General features: G+C 40.7%; 1 pseudogene; it reads right to left on the minus strand.

Moving 5' to 3' along the window:
* Window positions 1-209: 209 nt before the first annotated feature.
* On the minus strand, window positions 210-18,456 carry LOC114511391 (annotated as a pseudogene).
* Window positions 18,457-18,614: the final 158 nt, after the last annotated feature.

The raw sequence follows: 18,614 nt of genomic DNA on the forward strand, positions 1-18,614 counted from the left end.
GTGGAGTGTACTATCACTTAATAAATCTTCCCTCTTTCTTTATGCTATAAACTTTGTGTGTTCGGTTCAATTCTTTGTCCTCGATCACTAAGAACCTGGTTACCTGTGCACACCTGTGACAGTTTTTGGCGAGCCAGCCAGGAGAAGACACCGGAGTGGTAAGCTTTCTTTGCTGCTCTGACACCTGGGATGCCCTTTTCCGTTATCACCTATTCTGTTTCGGTGACTCTGATGTTCCGTGATGGAAGGTCAGCCGCTAATTTGCGGGCACAGGTCGGGCAGTTAAAAGCCACAAGGGTGCCCGCCGCTTGAAGACTCCTGTGATAGGATAACTTGGATGCGGAACGGGGTTAGCCTTAGTCCCCGCTAGGTACAAGAAAATGTCTGCACAACGGTCAGGCACACTGTGGAAAGCACAAAACACTGCCCCACCCCGCGGCCACTCCCCCAATAGGCATAGTCGGACCTTCCATGCGGGATATCAGTCACCACCTCACCTGCACTATGGCTTCCTTTTGCAGTCTCCTCATCAGGCCCACAGATAGTCTTTTATGCTTTTCCTCCCCAACTGACTTCTGGTCTTTATACCTTCACTCATACCCCACTTGCCTTTTATGTATGAAGGGCTCCTGCTGTCTTTGTACTAGGATATCTACCTTGGGGTCATTGACAGGCTAGCGCTAAGTACAGTTGCAGGAATGAGCCACTCCCATCTTTGCCACGTGTATACTGTCATTGTAAGCAGCAACATCGCTCAGAACCACACAACAGGTGCCTGCTGGTCGCTGGTTACTAAATGGCTGCGTAGAGTCACTCTTACCTAACTAATTGATTTTGGAATTCTAAGGTGGTTTACTTGTTCCTATAAGGGTATTTTAATTTTCCCTCTCAGTCCATTGTCCCTCTATGAGATCCGCCTCCAGTATGAAGGGTGGTGTTTTAGACATCTCTTGAGGTCCCTTCTGCGAGACTTCAGACGCAGGTACAATTTCTTAAAGCTCTGGAAAATTACATAGGATATTTAAGGGTCTTCTTTGTGATCTAGAAAAGAGTCATTTTATAATAAGATCATCTCGGTGCTTCTTGAATGGTTTACAGGGCCAGAAATTATTTTTCTAGTAACACACTTCCTTTGCCCCAGATCTTAAAGCTTACAGGAAAATGAGGGTCCCCATAGATGAAAAATACAGAAATGGAAATGAACTAGGGCCACAAGGGTAGAGTCTGGGATTGTCGGGATTATAGGCAATTGCTCAAGAATGCAGGACTGGTTCCTTCCCAATAGAGACAAAAGTAGACTGTGGCCCACTAGGAAGCTCCTGAGGCAAGAAAAGGGGGAAGCCTCTCGATTGCAAGGGAGTATCTCTCTCACTAGAATCTCTTTTGCCAGAGACATCTGGTAGTTCGGTGGGATCCCAGGGGTCGCCCATGGCCCACTAGGAATCTCCTAAGGGCAGCAAAGAGAGGGACGCCTCTAGTCTGCAAAGGAGTATCTTTGTGTTTCTTTTCCTTCTCTCTTAGGATCACCGCAGTCGAGATGGGAACTACATCTTCCATTCCTTCCAAATCACCATTGGGTTGCATTCTTAGCAACTGGGATAAATTTGACCCCCAAAATTTAAAAAAACAAGAGATTAGTTTTCTTTTGTAACACAGTTTGGCCCCAATATAAATTAGGGGATGGAGAAATATGGCCTGAGAATGGGAGCAAAAATTATAATACTATCCTACAGCTAGATCTATTCTGCCGGAGGGAAGGCAAATGGTCTGAAGTTCCTTACGTGCAGGCATTTATGGCTCTGTACCGAGATCCCTCGTTTTGCTCCAGCCCCACCCTGACAAAACCTGCAGGCCCAAGTGTTGATCAATTAGAAGATACTCTCCTTAGCTCCCCACCTGTCTCTCAAGGGAGATTAAGGGAACCCCAGAGTTCTGGAGTCTCTGCCCCTACCTTAGAGGAAGCGACCTCTCCACCACCCTATGCTATGAACAACCTAAAGCCACCAGCTGAGGAAAAACCCAGCCCTGCAGGACATACCAGAAGTGGCGCTTCTTATCTCCCTACCACTCCTGCACTCCTACCCTTGAGGGAGGTAGCAGGCCCTGAAGGTGCTATAAGGGTACAAGTGCCATTCTCTATAACTGATTTACAACAATGTAAAGACAGGCTTGGGAATTTTTCAGAGGACCCTTCACGTTTCACTAGTAATTTCCAGATTCTTACTCTAGCATTTAGTATGTTGTGGAGGGATTTGTACATAATTCTGACCACCTGCTGTTCCCCAGCCGAGAAACAGCGGATCTGGGAGGAGGCCTGAAAGTATGCAGATCAGCTGCATACCCAGAACCCTGGCACTAACCAGTCAGCTGCCCAAGCTGTCCCGGACCAGGAACCTGACTGGGGATACAATACTCAGGCAGGGATCCGGAGTAGGGATGCAATGATAGATTGCTTACTGGCAGGAATGAGAAACTGCATCAAGAAACCTGTGAATTACGAAAAGGTTAGGGAAATCTTTCAGGGCAAGGAAGAGAACCCAGCTCTCTTCAGAAACAGACTAGTGGAAGCCTTCCAAAAATATACAAACTTGGACCCTTCATCCCCAGAGGGTCGAATCTTGATAGGACAGCATTTTATAAGTCAATCTGCCCCTGATATTCGCAGGAAGCTTCAGAAATTACAAATGGGCCCGCAGACCCCCTTAGATCAGCTCATGGATACAGCCTTTTCAGTCTTTAACAATAGGGATTTGGAGGAAAGAAAACAGGGAAAGAAGGAAAGAGAGAAGCAAGCAGAGCTCCTTGCACTAGCCTTTAGTAGTGCCATTGGCGGAAACCAGCCCCATCAGGGGAGCTCGGGGAGGCCTCAAAAGAATCAGGGGCAAAAGGATCAGACCTGTTATAAGTGCAAGCGCCCTGGACACTGGTCAAAGAACTGCACTCAGCCACCTCCGAGGCCCTGTCCTCTATGCAAGAACTTCAGTTCTGATCCCTGGCACTGGAAGGTAGACTGCCCCCGTTCCCATAGTGGAAAGGGGTCATCTCCCAAGGCCATGGCTACTCTTGAGGACTGAAGGTGCCCGGGGAACAGGTCGGCCCCAGGGAATACTCATATTCCCATCTCTACTGAGGAGCCCCAGGTAACTTTAGATGTGGCAGGTAAGAAAATCAACTTTCTTGTTGATACAGGGGCCACTTACTCTGTCCTTAACTCCTACTCTGGACCTCTTTCCTCCAAATCAACTAAAGTAATGGGGGTCGAAAGAAATCCTAAGGCATATTTCTATACATTCCCTATCACTTGCCAATTTGAGAGTCGAATATTCAAACACTCCTTTTTAATTGTTCCTCAGTGCCCTATTCCTCTGTTAGGCCGGGACCTTTTAGCTTGGATGGGAACTATCTTGTTGTTCCCTGAAGTGCCATTTGATTTAATTAAGGTGATGATAATCAGTAGTGTTCGAAATCAGGAAGAAATCCCAAGTTCAGTTCTGGATGCAGTAAACCCACTAGTTTGGGAGTCAGGAATTCCTGGAAGAGCAAAGACTGCATTACCGGTTAAAATCCAGTTAAAACCCAGGTCAGATTACCCTCACAGGAAGCAGTATCCTATTAAACAAGAAGCTTTGGAGGGCTTACAGCCCATCATAACTAAATTTATACAACATGGGCTCATAGTCCCTTGTCAGTCTCCTTGCAACACTCCCATCTTACCAGTGATGAAACCTACAGGAGAATACAGGCTAGTCCAGGACCTAAGGTTAGTCAATGAAGCAGTAGTCCCTTTACATCCAATAGTAGCTAACCCTTACACCTTGCTCTCACAGATACCAGATGATGCTCAGTGGTATTCAGTATTAGATTCGAAAGATGCCTTCTTCTGCATCCCTTTGCATCCTGACTCTCAGTATTTATTTGCTTTTGAGTGGACTGATCCAAAGACGATGATACATCAGCAATATACTTGGACTGTATTGCCACAAGGGTTTAGGGACAGTCCCCTTCTCTTTGCTAGGGTATTAGAAAAGGACCTTAGAGATTTACAGCTACAAGGAGGGGCCATTTTACAATATGTAGACGACATACTAATCTGCAGCCCCTCCAAGGAGGCTTCTGATCAAAATACCATCCAGACTCTGAATTTCCTAGCTGAAAGACGATATCGGGTATCAAAGAAAAAGGCTCAGATTACCAAACAAAAAGTAAATTACTTAGGGTATATTTTGACTCCTGGATGTAGGCAATTATCACAGGAGAGAATTAAAGCGATTACTGAATTAACTCCACCTGCTACTAAACAGCAGCTTCGCTCCTTCTTAGGAATGGCAGGATTCTGTAGGATTTGGATCCCCAACTTTGGGCTAATCGCCAAACCTCTGTATGAAGCCATTAAGGGGCCAGACACTGAATCCATTATATGGGAAAAAGAATGTGATCAGGCTTTTAATAAAATCAAGCAGGCTCTAATCGAAGCCCCAGCCTTAGGCATCCCCAACTTACGTAAGCCTTTCTCTCTATACATAGCAGAGAAGCAAGGGATAGCTTTAGGGGTCTTAGTCCAACGACTAGGGAATGAACCTCAACCAGTTGCATATTTCTCAAAAAAACTGGACACTGTAGCAGCTGGGTGGCCTCCGTGCCTAAGAGCAGTTGCAGCCACAGCCATGCTAACCGAGGAAGCTAGTAAACTAACTCTCGGGCAGAAGTTAGAAGTCTTAACTCCACATCAGGTACAAGGGGTGTTAGAAATGAAAGGGCACCTCTGGCTAACAGGAAATAGACTGACCAAATATCAGGCCCTTCTTCTAGACAATCCTGAAGTAACTATAAAGACCTGTAACACCCTAAACCCAGCCTCCTTAATGCCTAGAGAATCGTCCCCAGATTTGATCCATTCCTGCTCAGACATTATTAGTCTTACTCAATCGAGCAGGACTGACTTATTAGACCAGCCCTTAGAAAACCCTGATGATGAGTGGTTCACTGATGGGAGCAGCTTTGTACAGAATGGGCAGAGAAAAGCAGGATATGCAGTAGTTAGTTTATATAACACCATTGAGGCACAGCCCCTTCCATCCTCAACCTCGGCCCAAAAGGCTGAAATTATAGCCCTTACCCAAGCTCTCATCCTAGGACAAGGAAGAAGGGTCAATATCTATACAGACTCCAAATATGCCTTCCTTGTTCTGCATGCTCATGCCGCCATATGGAAAGAAAGAGGGCTCCTCACCGCTAAGAATTCCCCTATTAAACATGGACCAGAAATCTTAAATTTATTGGAAGCAGTTAGGCTCCCTAAGCAAGTGGCAGTTATGCATTGCAAAGGCCACCAAAAGGATATGTCCCATATCTCTCAGGGAAATAGGAGAGCAGACCAAGAAGCAAAGAAAGCAGCGCTAGGGACTGATAGACAAATGGCTTTATTCCCCCCTGTAAATGTCTCAGATATCAAGCCCAACTATACATCTGAGGAAATATCTTGGGCTTTGGAACAAGGAGGTGTCCATGAAGGACCCTGGATATATATTGGCCAGAGGCTCTTCCTTTCTCGAGGCTCTTCCTTCCTCAAGCCTCCCAGTGGAAGTTCTTAAAGGCTTTGCATGACTCCTTCCACATTGGAAGGGATGCTACAATGACAATGGTTAACAAATTATTCATAGGTAGGGTAATAGCTACTACCATAAAGAATATTTGCCAGGCTTGTACTCTTTGTGCCTATAACAATCCTGGGCAAAAGCCATCCCTGCCCCCGCTGATAGAACCTATTCAGCGAAGAGGGACCTATCCTGGAGAGGACTGGCAGATTGATTTTACCAAAATGCCTCCTTGTAAAGGATACAAATACTTACTAGTCCTGGTAGATACCTTTACTGGATGGATTGAGGCCTTTCCGACAAGGACAGAGAAGGCCACGGAAGTAGTAAAGGCTCTCCTAAAGGAAATAATACCCAGGTTTGGTCTTCCACAATCCCTACAAAGTGATAATGGGCCATCCTTCACTTCTAAGATCACTCAAGCAGTTTCTGAAGCTCTAGGCATAAAATATTACCTTCACTCTGCTTGGAGACCACAGTCCTCTGGAAAGATAGAACGAGCAAATCAAACTTTAAAGAGGACATTAGCAAAACTTTGCCAAGAAACTTCTGAAAACTGGGCTAAGTTACTACCTATAGCCCTCATGAGAATTAGGGGCTCCCCTAAGGCCAATACTAAACTCAGTCCATTTGAAATGTTGTATGCCCGGCCCTTTTTAACTCTAGATCTGATATTCGATACAGAAACCCATCAAGCAATTAAGTATATAATAAACTTAGGACAGGTGCAGAAAGCTTTACAGGAATATGGAAATAAAGTTTTACCAGCCGCAAAAGGGAATTTTCAAACTGCCATATCTCCAGGAGACTGGGTACTCCTTAAAACCTGGAAGGAGGGATCACCAGCAGACCAACTCAACCCTAAATGGAAAGGGCCTTACCAGGTAGCCCTGAGTACCCCTATGGCTGTGAAACTCTTAGGGGTCGATAGTTGGGTTCATATTTCCAGGGTAAAACTAGCCCCCACGGATCCCAATCTGACTCAGGACCAGCTGGAGACCCAAAGTCCAGACTATACCTGCGAGCCACTGGAGGACCTCAGGTTCCTGTTCAAAAGGAGGAAGCCCTAAAAAGATAAGTAATAACCAATAACAGTGCACTAAAATCACCATTGTTCTGGATAGTTGCACTTAAAAACTTCCTATTCGTACTGGTCCTCTGCTTCATATAAAGGCTTGCTCACTTCCTTCTGGGTGGAATCATATCTGGGTGGATTGTCTAAAATGAAAATGTCTTTGTTGTTTCTATTAACCATTCTCTACTCTCCTGCACCCTGTATAACGGAATGGGATGAAAATTTTCTAGTGAATGCTTCTCGGACCTTAGCAGCAGGAGAAAACCTGGCCCAATGTTGGATATGTCATCCTAACCCGGAAACTCCTTCCAGATACAATACTCATATAAAAGCCTACCCAATAGCTAATGAATCCTTAATCAGTGCTTTGAATTCCTCCGTCAATTACACGTGTTCCTCTTTTTTCTTTAAGAGTCAGATGGGAGCGAAATCCTCCTTTGTGTTTCCGTATGACCCCACTAGAATTGAAGCCATTTAATTACTCCAGCACCTCTCTTAAGTGCAACAGTACAATGGGATGTACCCCATGTTATAATAATACTCATACAAGGGTCATTGACCCATTTCAAGCCCTGGCTTCTCTTTCAAGTTCCAGCTTTCTAGAGAATCTTTCTGAGGAAGAAATTTTCAAACCATTAAATTGGTCACATATAGTATGCTACCCAAATTATGATTCTAACTGTATTCCTAATAGTACCCATTGTTGCTTTGACAAAACTCACAATGCAGATACAAATGATACTTCTAAATGTGTTACTTGGAAATTAAACCAATCTCTTAAAGGAGTATTAGCAAAATTTCTACCACCTCCTGCAGGTGGGAAAGATCAGAGAAATAACTTAGGCCCTTTTAAGGACTGCCTTTCCCCCTTGCCATATGCCCTCCTTAACAAATATAACTCCACTAATGCCACAGTTATTGCAGCACCCCCGGGGCTCGTCTGGCTATGTGGGACTCCCAATAACTGGCTAACGGATCATTCAGAATTTCAAGAAGCTATTGCTTATACTCATCTCAGCAACTCTAAACATGGGGGTGACTGTACCTTAGGGACCTTGGCACCCCAAGACCTTACCATTATAAATATAACCATGGGTCCTGGGAGTCCATCTCTCAGCAGAAAAAAACGAGCTTTTGGTCTAATAGTGGCTGGAGCTGCTGCCACTATAGCCGCTGCAGCCCCCTGGGGAAGCTTCGCCTATCATGAGGCCACTCTAAGGGAACTCACTAAGATTATAGAAGAAATCTCCAAAGATACTGCTGGAACTCTAGCTGGACTCTCAAGATCAGTAGATTCATTGGCAAATGTAGTCATGGATAACCACCTTGCCCTTGACTATCTTCTAGCAGAACAAGGAGGGGTATGTGCTGTTATCAATAAAACCTGCTGCACCTATGTAAATAACTCTGGAATGATCGAAACTAACATAAGGAAAATTTATGAACAGGCAGAATGGCTACATAAGTATAACCAACAGGGCCAAGGGATTAAGGAAGCCCTGACCTCATGGTTCCCTGGCTTAACATGGTTATTACCCTTCTTGGGGCCCTTAATAACACTGCTGGTTTTACTACTTTTAGGACCTTTCTTATTTAATTTACTTGTTAAATTTGTTTCTTCTAGACTTAAGCAGTTCCACGTCAAACTGATAACACTCCAAGGTTTCCAACCAATCCCTGAGAACAATGTGGAAACTGACCAACATACAGCATCTGTGGTGGCCTCAGAAATTCCTCTTCAACCTCTAGATAGAATAGGGCGAGAATTCCGTGGTTCTCAATAGGCAGGGTCTACTGTCCAATCTAAGCCTGAAGCAGCTATGGATGACGGATCTTCATCCCTCAACAACCCCAAAAAGATTTTTGAGAACCATGTCTCTCAGGGAGAAGTTGAGGCAGGAGATAGTCAGGAAGGAAGCTCCAGAGGGCCCCGCACGGCTGAGGTAGAAAACATCTGTACATGACAAAGACCCCCTAAAACGGGTTGTTCCTGTTTACTGGGATAACTCTGAATCATAGAATGCACCTGCGCACTACCCCTGATTCATTATAATATCATTATAATGAAATAACATTGTGGGACTCCCTTCTCCAGTAGCCAATCAAGAAAATCATGGGAAACCACACATGTGCAGTAGCTTTGAAATCCAACTCCTTGTACCTGCGCAGGAAAAGCCCGCCAAAGATTAGCAAGGGGGCTTCTGCCCTATAAGAATAGAATCCCCCAGCGCACGTGCCCTTTTCTCTGCTCAGAGCTGGCCCACTCCCATGTCCTGTGGAGTGTACTATCACTTAATAAATCTTCCCTCTTTCTTTATGCTATAAACTTTGTGTGTTCGGTTCAATTCTTTGTCCTCGATCACTAAGAACCTGGTTACCTGTGCACACCTGTGACAGTGGCAGCTGAAGTGCTGGAGGGATATTTAAGCAGCCAGTTGGATCACCCTCAGGAGAGTGGGCTCTAAACTTTAAGGTGGGATCCCCAGCCTGTAGGGCCAGAGCTCAAAAAGTACACAGAAAACAACCAGTGGTGAAAAGTGAGACCATCGTTCTCTGCCAGAGATGGATACCTGGAAATGCAAAGAGGCATTTAGAGAGCCAACACACAAATTTTCATTTGCAGGCACTTACCTTGGGCTCCTGCAAAGGCGTGGTCAAACGCCTAGAGATGCCTGAGGAGAGACTGATGATGGTAGCTTTTGAGAGAGAACTGAGAGAGTAGCCACCAGGATCCCAGTGCTGGGTCATTTCCTATATGACAGCAGCCATCCTACTCGGGAAAACCACTCCCCTCCCAGCAGCAGCAGGCTGAGGAAAAACAACACCCCCAAACCCAAGAGGGATTCTGCCCTGCCCTATGGTGCTTAAGCCTTACTGCTGAGTGCAGAGCAACTAGATTAACAGCTGAAAGAGACAGCCACAGACAGTAGGTCCCTGGAAGTCTTCAACAGGCTGCCTAAATTCAGGTAGGGTCAACATCTGACATCACCAGAGGCAGATCCAGAAAGAAAAAACAGTGGTAAAAACTAGAAGCTTCTGAGACAAAATCCACTGTGGTCTTCTCCATGATTTCTGATAGCTTCTTTTCTGCATAGCTTTATAACATTCATTTCTTGTCCATCACATTTGTGCATATTAAGTTACTAGATTTTGTACTATAGCTTATTTCAATTCACACATTTTCCCCTCCCTTCTCTTACCCCATTTTAACTATTTACTCTCATTATTTTCATTTTAAATTTTGTTTTCTCTCTCGCCACTTGTACCATTTCTCCCCTGGCCAGGCTCACAAAACCAATTTTATTGTCAATAGACATTGCACATCCTATTTCCATGCACTTAAAACACCTGCATTCTCTCTCCACATTTAGCAATCTTTACTAGATCATTGTCACATTTCTTCAATTTTATCTCTAGACCTTCAGTAACTTTGTATTTGAAATCTCAAGTTTTACCATCACATCTCCAACTCTTTCTTTTTATATCTCAAATTTGTAAGTTTGCCATGTCTTAGCCTGTTCTTTTTCTTTCTTAGTTTTCTCTTTCATCCTGCCCTTTTATTTTGTATTCTCTTTTTTTTTTCTTTTTCTTTTCACCTCAACTTATAATTTTCCCTCTCTTGGCTTTGTTTTTGTTCCTCACTGTCAGGACTCCTTCTCACCTTGTCATTTCACAATGACTAACCATTCCTCTAGACATCCCTTAGCTTTTCTTTCTTTCTTTTTTCTCCCTCTTATTCCTATATCATCTATATTAATTTTAGCTTATTTGTTGTTGATAGTGTTGTAGTTGATCTTTCTCTTTAATTTGGCTCCTATATTTTTTTATCATTTATTTACTTTTTTCCTCCATTTTTCTTTCTCTTTCTGACTTTATTATCTTTTCTTTTAATTTCCATTTAAACCTAATATGTTTCCCTTCAGTTACTCCATTCTGGCTTCTTCCTTCCCTTTTTTTTCATATGTAAATTTTACTTTCTCTCTTCACATTACTCCAACTCCTAACTCTTATTAGTGATCCTCCATCTACCGTCTGAAAATCATATTTCTTTCAGTTAGTCATCTCATATTTGCTCTCTTTTCTTATAATAGCCTTAATTCCTTTACACCCTTATTTATACTGGTTCATTTGCTGTTGATAGTGGGGTTGCAGGGGTAGTTATTTTTCTACATGTGGGATTGTTTCCTGGGCTTTGTAGCTTTGTTCTGGCACCACCTGCACAACCACATACAAGGAATGGTTGGTGAAGTGATCCTCAATCAACTAAGCTGAGAGAAAGACTCACCAAAGAATGATGAAACAACAGTAAAAACCCAATTACATCCAGAGAGCCAACATAAACAGCATAAAGGGCATCCCAAGATAATCAGGTTCAGGAGACTGGGGAGACTACACCACTAATGGAAAGGAGGAAGCTGCAGAAAAAGTGTGAAATGAAATAGAGGGAAGTAAACTATCAGATATTGAGTTCAAAACAATTGTTATATGGAAGATTAATGAGCTCAGTGAGAATTGCTGAAAACTAAAGAGAAGCTAGGAGAAACTTACTGCAAATAATGACAGCATGAAAAAGGACATAAAAATTAACAAGGTCCAAAATGAAATGAAGAATATAATTTCTGAATTGAAGACCACAGTACAAAAAATCAAAAGAGGGCTAGATGAAGCAGAGGTTCAAATCAGTGAGCTGGAGGACAAGGTAGAAAAAAAAACTCAGAAAGTGGGAAAAAGGGGAAAAAGACTCAAAAAGAACAAAGAGGCATTAAAGGAACTGCAGAACAACATGAAACACTACATATATAGCAAGACTCTTAATTAAAATGGATGGTGACATAAGGAGTTTCCCAGAAACAAAAGGCTAAATTAATACATCTCCACCAAAGCAGCACTGCAAGATATTCTAAAGGGCTTGCTTTAAGGATATGAAGACAAAGAGAAAGAGAGGAACACATGTACAGAGGGGGTAAATGAAACAAATAAGTACCTATCAATAATGACCTTAAATGAAAACGAATTAAATGCTCCAGTCAAAAGACAAAGGGTAGCTGAATGAATAAGAAAACATGACCTGTATATATGCTGCCCGCACGAGACTCACCTGAGAACAAAAGTCCTACACAGACTGAAAATGAAGGGTTGGAAAAAATATTCCAAGTCAACGGACTGGAAAAAAACCTGAGGTAACAATGCTTATATCAGAAAAAAAAAAATATTTAAAGCAAAGGCCATAAAAAGAGACACAGAAAGACACTTCATAATACTCTAGGGAGGAATCCATGAAGCAGACATAAACATTCTAAACATATAAGTACCCAACATAGGAACACCCAAATATATAAGAAAAATCATGGAGGACTTCAAGAAAGATATAGGTAACAACGGAATGATAGTAGGGGATTTTAACACCATACTGCCAACAATGGATAGATCTTCAACATAAACCATCTACAAGGATATTGCGGAATTGAATGACACATTACATCAAATGGACTAAACTGATTTATATATAGAACCTTTTTTTCCCGAAGAAGCATAATACACATTCTTTTCAAATGCACATGGAACATTTTCCAAGCTAGACTACATGATTAGACACAAAAGAAGCCTCAACAAATTTAAGAATATTAAAATTATGTTAAGCATTTTCTGAGACCACAAGTGCTTGAAACTATAAATCAACTCCAAGGAGAGAAGTCTCTAAAATATTCAAAAGCATAGAAACCAAATAGCATGCTATTAATCAACAATTGTGTTAATAATGAACAATTATTATAATAATGAAATCAAATGGTTTATGGAAACACATGAAAATGAACACACAACAGTCAAAAACCTACGGGGCACACCAAAGGAAGACCTGACAGAAACTTCACAGCAATACAGGCCTATGTAGTAAAGATAGAAACATTTCAAATAAACAGCCCAACCCTGCAACTACAAGAACTGGAGGAAGAACAACAAAGAAAGCCCAAAAGAACTAGAAGGAGGGAAACAATCAATATCAAAGCAGAATTAAATAACATATAGAATAAAAGAACAACTCAAAGGGTCAATAAATCCAGGAGCTGGTTCATTGAAAAGATAAACAAAACTGAGATGCCTTTAACCCAGATTCATTAAAAAACAGAGACAAAAAGAAAAAAGGAGTATACCCAAATACATAAAATCAGAAATGAAAAAGGGGAATTAACAACTGATACCATAGAAATAAAATGGATTGTAAGACATTATTATGAATAAATAAGTGCTAAAAAAATTGAAAACCTGGGTGAAATAGACAAATTCCAGAAAAACAAAATCTTCCAAAACTGAATCAAGAAGCACCAGAAAGACTGAACAGGCCGATAAACATCTGGTGAAAGTAAAACAATAAAAACAAAAACAAAAAAAATCCTGGCACACAGAAGATCTGGACTGGTTGTGGTAACAAGAGGATTTTACAAAACATTTAAGGAAGAGCTAGCTGTGATATTTTCAAAATATTCCAAAAAAAAAAAAAAAAGAGGGAAGACTCCCAAACTCTTTTTATGAGGCCAGCATCATTGACATCTCAAAACAGATTAAGACACAGGAAAGAAAACTACAGGCCGATATTTCTGATGAACATAGATACAAAAATCCTCAACAAAATATTGGCAACCTACATCCAGCAATACATTAAGAAGATCCTGCAGCATGACCAAGTTGGATTCAATGCAGGGTTGCAAGGATGGTACAGTATTTGCAAATCAATACACATAATACATCACATAAACAAAGGAGAAGGAGAAAACACATGATTATACCAATAGATGTGGAAAAACTATTTATAAGGTACAGCACCCATTTATGATTAAAAAACTCAGCAGAGTGGGAGTAGAAAGAGCATACTTCAACATGATAAAGGCCATATATGAAAAACCTATAGCCAACATCATACTCAACAGGCAAAAACTAAAAACTATCCCAATTAAGATCAAGAACAAGACAAGGATGTCTGCTTTCACTACTTATATTCAAAATAGTATTGGAAGTCCTAGCCACCATGATCAGGCAAGAGAAGGAACTCAAAGGCATCCAAATAGGAAAGGAGGAAGTAACACTGTCACTGTTGGCAGATGACATGAGAGTGTACATAGAAAACCCTATAGACTCCACCAAAAATCTAATCCACCTGATACGTGGATTTGGCAAAGCAGTGGGTTACAAAGTCAATATTCAGAAATCAAGGCATTTTTGTACCCAACAAAAAAATATCAGAAAGAACAATCAGGAAAAAAATATAATTTGCTCTAACAACAAGAAATAAAGTACCTATAAGTAAACCCAACCTGGATATAAAAGACCTATACTTAGAAAAGAACAAACACAAAGAAAGAAATTAAGAAAGACACAAGTAAATGGAAGCATATACCATGTTCATGGATTGCAAGAATTAACATAATCAAAATGTCCATGTTACTCAAAGCAATGTATATATTTAACACAATGCACATTAAAATAACAATGATATAGTTCAGAGATATGGAACAAACATTCCAAAAAGTTGTATGGAATCATAAATGACCCTGAATGGCTGCAGGAATTTTGAAAAGGAAGAACAAAGTAGGGGGAATCACAGTACCTGATATCAAACTAGATTATAAGGGCACTGTAAACAGAACAGTCTAGTAGTGGAATAAGAACAGATACATAGAACAATGGAACAGAATAGGGAGCCCAGGAAAAAAAAAGTCTCTATGGTTAATTAATGTTTGACAAAGTGAGAAGAATCATAAAATGGAGTAAAAGTAGTCTTTTCAAAATATGGTGTTGGTTGACCTATATAGCTACATTCAAAAAAAAAAAAAAAGGGAAAGAAAGAAACTTGACCACCAAATTGCATCATACACAAAAATAATCTCAAGATGGATAGAATACTTAACTATAAATCATGACACAATAAAAGTCCTAAAAGAGAACATAGGCAAGAAAATCCCAGATATTCCACTCACCAATATTTCACCGATATATACCCTAGAACAAGGGACATAAAGGAAAGAATAAACAAAGGGGGCCTCATCAAAAAAAAAAAAAAAAGCTTCTACATGGTTAAAGCAAACATCAACAAAAAAAGGAAAGGGGAGCAACCATATGGGAAAATATACTTGCAAATGAAACATCAGACAAAGTTTTGATCTCTAAAATATATAAATAACTCACATGACTTCAGCCCAGGAAGGCACATAATTCAATTAAAAAATGGGAAAATATTTGAGCAGACGCTTCTCCAAGGAGAATTTACAGAGAGCCCAGAGACATATGAAAGGATGCTCAGCATCACAACCCATCAGAGAGATTCAAGTTACAACCACAGTGAGATGTCACTTCACACCAGTCAGAATCACCAATATTAACAAATCCACAAACAAGTTCTGGAGAGGTTGTGGAGAAAAGGGAACCTTAGTCCATGGCTGATGTGAATGCAGACTGCTGTAGCCACTGGAAAACCGTATGGAATTTCCTCAGAAAACTAAAAATGGAACTGCCTTTTGACCCTACAATTCCACTACTGGGATTATACCATAAGAATCCAAAAACACCAATTCAAAAGAACTTATGCACCCCCATGTTCATAGCATAGCATCATTTTTTTTTTACAATAGGCAAGTGCTGGAAGCAACCTAGTGCCCATCAGTAAATGAATCAATCAAAAACCAATGGTAGATTTACACGATGAAATACTATGCAGCATAAAGAGAGAAGGAGCTCCTACCCTTTGTGACAGCTTGGATGGATCTGGAGAGCATTTTGCTAAGTGAAATAAGCCATGCCCTGAAAGACAAATGCTATGTGATCTCACTTCTAAGTGTAACCTAATCAACAAAAGAAACAATCAATCAAAATATAACCAGAGACATTCAAATAAAGAACAAACTGACAGTAACCATAGGGGTGGGTGGCAGGGATAAAGGTGGAAGTAGAAGGGTTGTGGAGGAACATGCATAAAAGACAGATGGAAAAAGCCAAAGAGAGGTAGAATTGAGGGTGGGAGGTGGGGTTTGGTGGGGTGGGGAAAAGCCGTGGCAGGAAAATGGAGACAACTCTACTTGAGCAATAATAAAAAGTAAATGGCTGAGCAAGTAGAGCAACAAAGCATTTGGTTTCCTTCTTACCTGCAAAATGGTAAGCTCTGCTTATTTGACTAGCAGCCCAATTAGCATATTTTATGTTGTACTTTTTGTTTTTGCGCTTACTTTTGAATTAGAAGCAATACGGCTTGCCCATATGTAAATTCCAAACAAAGCTCTCAGATTACTGTTGTTCAGTTTGTGCAAAATACCTTCTTAAAAGTAAAATGTTCTCAAGTCCAGCTAGGGTATATTTAACCTCATTACAAGTACTAACAGTATAAGTGGCTGTTTCAAAAAGTCATCATAATCTTCTCCAAACAAAAGGTTGCTTTAACAGAGACACATTCAGTGACATAAAGCCCTGCAAGTTCATGCCAGGCTCCTTGTTGTCCAAAAAAGTGTTCCAGACCCTTATTCAATTGCTCACCGGTCTCCAAACTTTTCCCCTGAGCATTTGAAATAGCAATTTAAAGTCTTTTTTTTCAGCCATGTTAGTTAAATTTTCATGTACAATTTAATCATATAGCTCTACAGTATCATCTTATCTCTCCATGGCCTCAGACTCATGCCACTTGGTTAGTTGACTCTGGGACTGCCAGAGAACTATACTCTCAACCCCTGCAGACAAAACAATGCCAAGTCATCCAGCCAAAGATTGGGCCTATAATCATCACTTGATCCAAATACATCTCCAAGCTTAGCAGCATATCCCTGAATTGATTCCTCTATGGCTTTCAAAATTTGCTCACTATTTCATGAGATTTCTTTTGTCTATATTTTAACTTTTTCTTGAATTTTTTCCTGAGACATTGGAAAGCCCTGAGACCTTTCCAGTATTCTCAGAATGTTAATTGTTTTTAAAATTAAACCATCAGGTCATTGGTAGAATCTCTCTATATAGATGTCTGTATGTCGACCTACTCAGGAAATAATTAAAATTTGTTTATAAAAATTCCTCAACTTAATTGGCTCACCTAATTAAACTATAAGAAAAACCAACCCAATTTCTAGGTCATTAATGGGCAATATTTTTCATCAATAAAATGATGCTATTTTTGCTAAATCTATTAATAACATATCTATAGGATGAGTCAAAGACATACATAATATAGATGTGTATGTATACAATTGAAGTAATTTTATGTTTCTAATGAGAATGATTATGGCTGCCATGGAACAGGCTTTATTGTTCACACTACAAAAAATATCAAATACTTCTTTCTTTAAGAAGAAGGTGCTTCATGAACCAAGTGTGCAAATGTGGTTTTAAAAAAGTAAATACATACAATCAGTGAATGGCTAGCCTGTTGCCATACTAATGAATGGAAACATGATTGTACATTGAAAATATGTATAATTCAAAAATTACTTCGACAGCAGTCTATCGATATATAGCATCCTATGGAGTAGATAGAATAAATAAGAACATAAAAATTAAAGAAATATCTTTAAAACCACAGTAGTCTATGTCCTGTTTCTGTGGAGAGGTCTGTGTGATTTACAGCCCAAGGTCTTCGCCCTGGGCCCAAGAGGATAGCTAGGGTAGTTGAAGAAAGCCCACCAAAGGTAGTGGGGTTGGGAAGAGAATTTCCTGCAATAGAACAGCTGCCACCTAGGCACTTCAGGCTGGATTGATAATAAGAAGATGTAAGGGTGGGGCAAAGCGCAGTTCAAATGCTAAAACGGTAAAGTTAAGATCCTGAGAAGCTTTGATGATCACCTGCCTCATAGGACAAACCCCAGGGAGGTTGAGTCCACGCTGTGAATTGTTTGAGAGGACAGTGACTCACCTGAGGGAGGGACATGGAAAGAAATTAGAGTAGAAATTAGAACCTAGTGGGTAAAGCAGTTGGATGACTAAATCCAAGAGAGACCTCCCAAAGCTTTCCTGATTGCGATAAGCCGTGTAAAGAAGAACAAGGTCGGAGGCAGTAGACAGAGAGTGGATGGGTTAGGTGGTTACTTTCCCATGTAAGATGATCAGGGAAAACATCCATGTCTCTGTGACATTTGAGGGAGACCTAGAAAGGAGCAGATAGAGTTAGGGAGGACTTGGCTCGTGACACCTGATTTTGCCTGATTAGTTACCTAAGTGCAGAGGAACTGACTTTCACCACGTAGTTTTCTCTGATAAAGGTCTTTTTTTTTTTGTATAAAACAAGATAAGATGAGAGTTTTAATAGTCACCCGAATTTAAAATGCTTCACCCTGAGAATTCACCTGCATTCTCTCTAGCTCTGGGTAGTGTTCTCTTCTCAAAGAGATACGAAAGACAAAACAGGTAAAACTTAGTTTCATAAGGCCAGAGGTTATTCCTAGTTCCATGAACATTAGTCTGAACTAGAAAATGTGAGCTAAAGTGTTGGTATTATGACCAAAGCTTCCAAAGATATTACTAACAACAAGAGCAGAAATGTATTGAAGTTATGGCAATAATTTAATTGACATATAAATAAGAATACTCAAGGCTTTAGAAATCTTTTGAAAGAAAGAGAAAGACAAAGATCAGTGTTGTCATTCACATGAGTGTCCTCTTGTCCATTCCTGTTGTCTACAAAGTGTCCTGGTTCCCTCCACATGTTTACATGACAAAGGACAGAGCTCAGATTCTATGAGCTCATCACCTGTTCCCACTGGTTCTCACAGGACCACTGCTCATTCTCTGAAGGACACAATATCTCCCCACTGTAGACATGGTACAAATGAGACCAACCTGAGATGGGAGTTGTCCGAAATATGACCTTAATTGAACAATAATGACAATGTCAGCTCATATTTTTGAGAGTTTATTGAGTCAGTGCAAATCATTTAAGGACTATTCACCTTAAAAAATCTAGTATAACATGCAAAAAT

Source organism: Phyllostomus discolor, chromosome 12 (assembly GCF_004126475.2).
Source record: "Phyllostomus discolor isolate MPI-MPIP mPhyDis1 chromosome 12, mPhyDis1.pri.v3, whole genome shotgun sequence".
In the NCBI taxonomy this organism is placed as follows: domain Eukaryota; kingdom Metazoa; phylum Chordata; class Mammalia; order Chiroptera; family Phyllostomidae; genus Phyllostomus; species Phyllostomus discolor.